This window comes from Hylobates moloch, unplaced genomic scaffold, assembly GCF_009828535.3.
Source record: "Hylobates moloch isolate HMO894 unplaced genomic scaffold, HMol_V3 SCAFFOLD_9, whole genome shotgun sequence".
Lineage (NCBI taxonomy): Eukaryota > Metazoa > Chordata > Mammalia > Primates > Hylobatidae > Hylobates > Hylobates moloch.
The window spans coordinates 3795781-3802957 of NW_026652284.1; positions in this window are offsets into that span (position 1 = coordinate 3795781).

The following is a 7177-nucleotide window of genomic DNA, read 5'->3' on the forward strand; positions in this document are numbered from 1 at the left end:
TTCCTAAGTAGAATTCCTGGATTTGCAGTGGCTTCTAAGATCCTCCAGGGTAACTGAGAGTCATGTGAAGAAACTGTGCTTGATTAAACCATGTCACATTGTATACATACATCAAAATATAGCATTGAGCCTCATAAATATACACATTTATGATCTGTCAATCAAAACTATTGTTAATACTAATTTAAAAAGAAGAAAAAGGAAGTCAGCTGTCGAAACTTTTCACCATCAGTCTCCTGGACCGATGACATGGCTGACCTATAAATGAATGAGCAGGTCTTAGCAGGGGCTGTAGTTTCCCCACTCTGTGGCCTCAGTCCATCCCAGTCTCCCACAGCTGTGGACAGTTTCCAGAGAGCTGGGCATGAGGGGTCACTATAATCCCATCAATCCATGGGCACAGGAGGCAGTGATGTACACCTCCTATGTCTGCAAGACTGTCCCCAGCAAGCTCCTTCCCCATGGCTGTGGTTTCCCAGAGGACCTTCATCAGGAGTGAGGCCCAGAGGCCACCCCTTATCACACTTTGGTTTCTCTCCTCCCTGCCTCTTCATTTTCCTATTGCCCGCTGTGATTCCTGGGTCACTCAGCAGGTAAACTACCTGAACCCAAGTCCTCTCTTTGGGGTGGCCCTTGGGATAACCAGTCTAAGAAGCTAGTACTTATGAGGCACTTACTCCATGCCAGGTTCTAGGCTAATTGCTTCCATGTGAATATCATGTGTGTCATTTTTCCACATAAGCACCTTCACCCTTAAAACATCTCTCCTGGGCAGGCAGTGATAGCAGTGGGGGCAGAGGCAGGTTTGCTGAAGCCTGAAACTTGTTCAATTTTGAATGCTCTCTTTAAGAAAAATTATGCTGGGACATTCGTATTTGTTTAGAGTGGGAAAATACATTTGAAAAATTACAAATTTTAAAAAACTAATAAGTGCCACAAACAAACAAATAAAAAGTGTATCAATAACATTGTTTTATTTAACCAGCTGACACAGCTCTGACCTGGTGCCCCACATCACAGCATTGGATGAGTTGGCCCAGTAGATGATTAGAAAGTTTGGGGGGTCATTCTTCCATGGGTACCCTAGCTGTTATGGGCTGAGTTATGTCACCCCAACATTCACATGTTGAAGTCCTAACGCTCAGTATTTGGGAATGTGACTGCATTTGGAGATAGGATTTTTGAAGAGTTGAATAATTAGGGTCGGCCCTCATCTAGTAGGACTGGTTTCCTAATAAGAAGAGGTCAGAACACAGACACACATGGAGGAATGACCATGTGCGAACACAGGGAGAAGACGGCATCTACAAGCCAAGAGACCTCAAAGGAAGCCAACTGTATTCGTCCATTCCTGCATTGCTCTAAAGAACTACCTGAGACTGGGTGGTTTATAAAGAAAAGGGGTTTAATTGGCTCACGGTTCTGTAGGCTGTACAGGAAGCATGGCTGGGGAGACCTCAGGAAACTTACAATCATGGCAGAAGGCAAAAGAGAAGCAGGCATGTCTTACACAGCCAGAGCAGGAGGAAGATAGAGAAGAGGGAGGTGCCACACACTTTTAAACAACCAGATCTCATGAGAACTGTATCATGAGAACAGCACTGGGGGATGGTGCTAAACCATTAGAAACCACCCACATGATCCAATCACCTCCCACCTGGCCCCACCTCCAACACTGGGGATTACAATTCAACATGAGATTTGGATGGGGACTGATATGGTTTGGCTCTGTATCCCCACCCAAATCTCATGTCAAACTGTAATCCCCACATGTCAAGGGAGGGACCTGGTGGGAGGTGATTGGATCATGGGGGCAGATTTGCTATATGCCATTCTCCTGATAGTGAGTTCTCATGAGACCTGATTATTTAAAAGTGTGGCACTTCCCCCTTTTCTCTCTCTCTCCTGCTGCCATGTAAGACGTGCCTTGCTTCCCCTTCATGTTCCACCATGATTGTAAGTTTCCTGAGGCATCCCCAGCCATGCAGAACTGTGAGTCCATTAAACCTCTTTTCTTTCTAAATTACCCAGCCTGAAGTAATTCTTTATAGTAGTGTAAAAATGAACTAATACAAGAACATAGATCCAAACCATATCACCAACCCTGCCAAAACCTTGAGCTTGGACTTCCACCCTCCAGAACTGCGAGACAGTAAGTTTCCATTGTTTACGCTCCCCAGTCTGTGGCACTTCCTTCTGGCAGACCCAGGAAGCTCATACACTAGCAATAATTAGCCATATGGAGAAGTGGCTGTGATTGCAGGATCCATCCCATTGACTCAAACTAAAGATATCCCCAACTCAACTTCCTCTTGGTTGGATCCCCAGCACCCATGGCCACTCCACTAATACCTGAGCCAAGGGTCAAAGATCTCTGTGACACAGACCCTAGTGGAAGGAGATGGCTATGAGGAACCCTGAAGTTTCATTTTCGTTGGCTTCCTGGTGAGTTCTTCAGCCATCCCAGCCCAGAGGCCACCTTGGCTTCCATGTTTTCATGAGATCTTGGTAATTTGAAGGAGTTAGTCCAATGTGGATCACTGCAGGACTCTCTGCTGTCTTGGTGAGGCATTTGGTCAGACACTAGACATAACACAGCTGTGCTCCTCGACTCTGCTGATGTCATCCTATCCCTAACCAGCTCTGGCCACCCACTTGCTCAAAAACCTCCAGGGTTCTTCTAGAGTCCTCAGTCTTTTCTGATACTCACATAATTTATGGGATACCCAAAACATGATGGATGTTACAAAAGCTATGGTAGAATTGTAGAAGTATAGTTACTGTAAGATCTACAAAATGAGGGAAAAGGAAAAAGGATGGTTTTAAAAGATGGAGTAAAAGAGGTCCGAAATCCCAGGGCATAGGAATAAGATTATTGTAATAACCACAGCCTACACATTGGCATTCTACAAAGCACTTTCACAGGCTGAGGGTGTAAACAGATTTAAAAAAGCTTTGCTTAAACTCATTAGGCCTGGGAGGACTATTAGAATATCCCCATCATGTAATCTCTGTTTTACAGCTCAGAGAGATCAGGTAACTGCTCACCATAGAGAAGCTCCTCGAGAGACTAAGCCTGGATACAAATGTTGGCCTTCTCACTCCAAATCTTCTCCTTGCATTCCCACAGCAGGCTCAGTGGGGCATCATGAGACAGAAAAGCAAATGAGAAAGGTAGGTGGGACCACTAGTGGGTGGAGAGCTGACTCCCAGGCAGACACAACCGGAGCACTGAGGTGGGGAGGCACATTGGACAAGAGCTGAAGCCAAGGGGGTTGATCACATCAGGGATTCATCAGGGAGCCATTTGTCAAATAGGGTTTGGATTGAGGAATTCAGCATTGTCCATTTGGCCCTCCATGCCCGCTGCCTGAGCACTGAGCTCACCTATGCCCCTCCCTGGGCAATATCAGGAAATCCAGACTTCTCTCTGGACCACTCTGCTGGGCTCAGGAACTGCAATGCTCTCAATAGTTCATTGGAGATGTCCACAGGGTGACTCACAGATCTTACAACTCAACACCCCACCACATCCAAAATGGAAGTCAACTTTCCCCAGCCCCTGTGGGTGCCACCACCTTCTCCTTTGTCAGTGAGGGTCCCTGTTAGAGAATGACACCATTACGCAACCCAAGTCATAAGGGTGGTGCCCTGATCCTTATAAGAAGAGACATCAAAGAGTTTATCTCTCTCTCTCTCTCTCTCTCTCTCCCTCTCTTTCTGTATTCTTGCACCAAGGAAAGTCCATGTGAGGTCACAGTAAGAGGGCACTGACCCACAAGCCAGGAAGAGAGCCGTGACCAAAAACTAACCATGCTGTCGTCTTAATCTCAAACTTCCAGCCTCCAGAACTGTGACAAAATAAGTTTCTGTTGTTTGAGCTGCCTGGTCTGTGGTCTTTCGTTATGGCAGCCTGAGCCTACTAAGACATTTGGGTTATGGACATCTTCCATTCCCACATTCATGGTGGTGTTTCTTATATGATTATTTTTATAAGAAAACCTTACAAGAAATCTTCTATTCAAAAGTAGTCAAACATATCAACCTTCTGTTTTCTGGTTTGTTTTTTTCATCTTGTTTAAAAATCCTTTCCTATCTAATGTCCTGTGAGTCGTCTCCCCTGTTTTCTTTGGAAAGATATTGCACTACTGGCTTTTTATATTCAGGTGTTTAATCCATCCAAAATGTATTTTGTGTACATGACACAGAGGAGCACTTCTTCTCCAAGCCCGGCATTTCTGCCCATTGGAGAGAGCTCCACGTGGGCGATCCTGGCAGCCTCTCTCCAGCCTCTTTCCTTCACCCCAGGGAAGTTGAAGCACTCATTGGATTGGCAAACCCGAGAGACAGCCTTTGTTCAGCAACTTCTTTTTGGCTCCCATAAGCAAGTTCCCTGCACACTCTGTGCTCCCCCTGGATGGACCCATCCTTTATAGAAAGGAGGCCCTGCCCTGTCCGAGTTCCCTGGGACTGGATGGGAGCTCTGGCCAATTCTTGGGGGTAGTTAGAAGAACTCATCCCTATGCCGACCCCCATCCTCCATCTCAGCCCCATCCATAATAGAGGTGAAGTTGTAGACTTCTACAACACCTTGGTCCTAGAGTTTATGTTTCCATGTGTTCAGAAGCCAGGGTAGAAAAGGGTGCTGTGTAGTCTGTCCCCTCAAAGATCCCAACAGGAAGGTGTGTGGTGGTAATGTGTCCAACTAATTTCATCAAGAGGAGATCGTTCTTACCCCTCTGGTCTAAAATTGTAACCTCCCAATGGGTTCACCTTGCCCGCTGCCCAGACAAAGCCAATTTATTAAGACTGGGGAAGTGCAATGGAGAAAGAATAATTCACTCAGCGCCAACTATGTGGGATATCAGAGTTTTACTAATACTCGAATCGGTCTCCAAAGCATTGAGGGATCAGTGTTTTTATAGATAATTTGGCAGGTAGGGGCTTGGGAAGTGAGTTTTTCTTGCTGTTTTCTGTTCCTGGGTGGGTTGGCAGAACTGGTTGAGCCAGATTACTGGTCTGGGTTGTGTCAGCTGATCCACCCAGTGCAGGATCTGCAAAATATCTCAGGCACTGATCTTAGGTTTTACAATAGTGATGTTATCCACAGGAAGCAATTTGGGGAAGGTTCAGACTCTTGGAGCCAGAGGCTGCATGACCCCTAAACTGTAATTTCTAATCTTGTAGCTAATGTGTTAGTCCTGCAAAGGCAGACTGGTCCCCAGGCAAGAAGGGGGTCTTTTCGGGGAAAGGGTTATTATCAATTTTGTTTCAGAGTCAAACCATCAACTGAATTCCTTCCCGAAGTTAGTTCAGCATACACCCAGGAATGAACAAGGACAGCTTAAAGGTTAGAAGCAAGATGGAGTCGGTTGGGTCTGATTTCTTTCACTGTCATAATTTCCTGAGTTATAATTTTGCAAAGGCAGTTTCAAAATGGTGCCTCTGTCCTAGACCGGCTTCCCAGATGCAGGTGGATTTGTGTCTGGTGCTATCTTTGGTGCCGGAGGTCTATTTTTCTCCCATATTTCAATCACTGGAGCTTCTGTCTCAGCATGTAGTAAGGAACATCCCGACCTTTCCTTTTTCTTCCCCTTTAAAATACTCTTGACTCTTCCCAAGTTTTTATTCTTTCATACAAGTTTCAGAATAGGTTTGTTAAATTTTATGAAAAATTTTATTGAGGTTTTTATTGAACTTGCATTGACTTTATAGATTAATTTGGGAAGGATTAGCAATTTCTATGACATTATATCTTTTTTCTCCATTTAGATTTGCTTTCATTTTCTTTTACCAACAAAAGTTTGTCATCTCTGTGAACACCTTGTACTTCTTTTGTGGGGTTTATTTTCAGTAACTTATACTTGTTTTCCAATTGCAAATGATATTTTTAAAGTAATATATTTTGTTATTGGTTGTTGCCAAACTACAGGCACGTTGAAAGTTTTGGGGGTTTGCACCTCATAACCAGAAGCTGTGCAGAGCTCTATTATTTATACTGAGTTGAGATCTCTGTTCTCTTGGTCTTGTGTGTTGTCAGTCATAACAGCTGCCAATAATGATGCTTTTTGTGTCTTCCTTTTAAACCCTTGTAACATTTATTTTTGTTTTTCTTGTCTTACTGTGCTGGTCAGGACCTCCAGCACAAAGCTGAATACAAATGCACCTCCTTTTCTTGTTTCTGATTTTGAAGGGGACTGTTGCTGGCATGTTTCCATAAAATGTAATGTTTGCCACATGTGTTTTGATAAATATATTTGATCACTGTGGCTTTCATGAACCACAGTAAAAAAACAAAACAAAACAACCTTTTGACTCCGTGACTAGTTCCCATGTACCTGTATAAACAGACGTATACCTGAAACAGACACTACCCCAGATGTTACTTATCCTGCCTGCATGACACTTGCTCTGGCAGTTTCTATTCTATTCTATTCTATTCTATTCTATTCTATTCTATTCTATTCTATTCTATTCTATTCTATTCTATTCATCCTATCCTATTCCATTCTTTCTCTTACATGAAATATGCTAAATTATATGATTTTTCTTACATCAAAAATGATTACAACTCTAAAATGCACGGCAACCCATAACTTGAAAATAATGACAACAGCAACAATAGCATTGCTTTAGCAGGTTAAGAAGATGAGGAGATTTCTTCTACTTGTAGGAAATTTATTTCGTATTATTTTTAATCATGTATTGGCTTGTGGTGAAGCATGAGAGGAAGAGACGGGTTAAGGATGACTCCAGGGATCTGGTCTTGGGTCCCTGGAAAGGTGGCATTGTCCTCTCCTGAGACAGGCACTGAGAGGGAGATGCCAGGCATGTGAAGTGTCCTTCAGCCCTCCAGCTGGAGGTGGGAGCGGGCAGTGTGCAGGAGCCTTGCATGAGGGGAGAGGCTCAGGCTGGACACAGGTCCTGTTCTGTCACTTCCTATGACTTTCATTGTTTTAACCACACTTGCGTTTTCTTGCAGGGCCCCAAGCTCATGCACGCTCTGACCCTCTTGTATGCTTTGACCCACTCATGGGAGAATGGGTCCTAACATATCTCGAGAAGGTTAAATGGAGACTCATCTTCATCATGGGTTTGGATTCCCCTGTGAGGCTTCCACGGACATATGGGGAGGGCTCCTCCAGAGAGGGTTTGGATTTGCTGCTGTCAAAGGGAG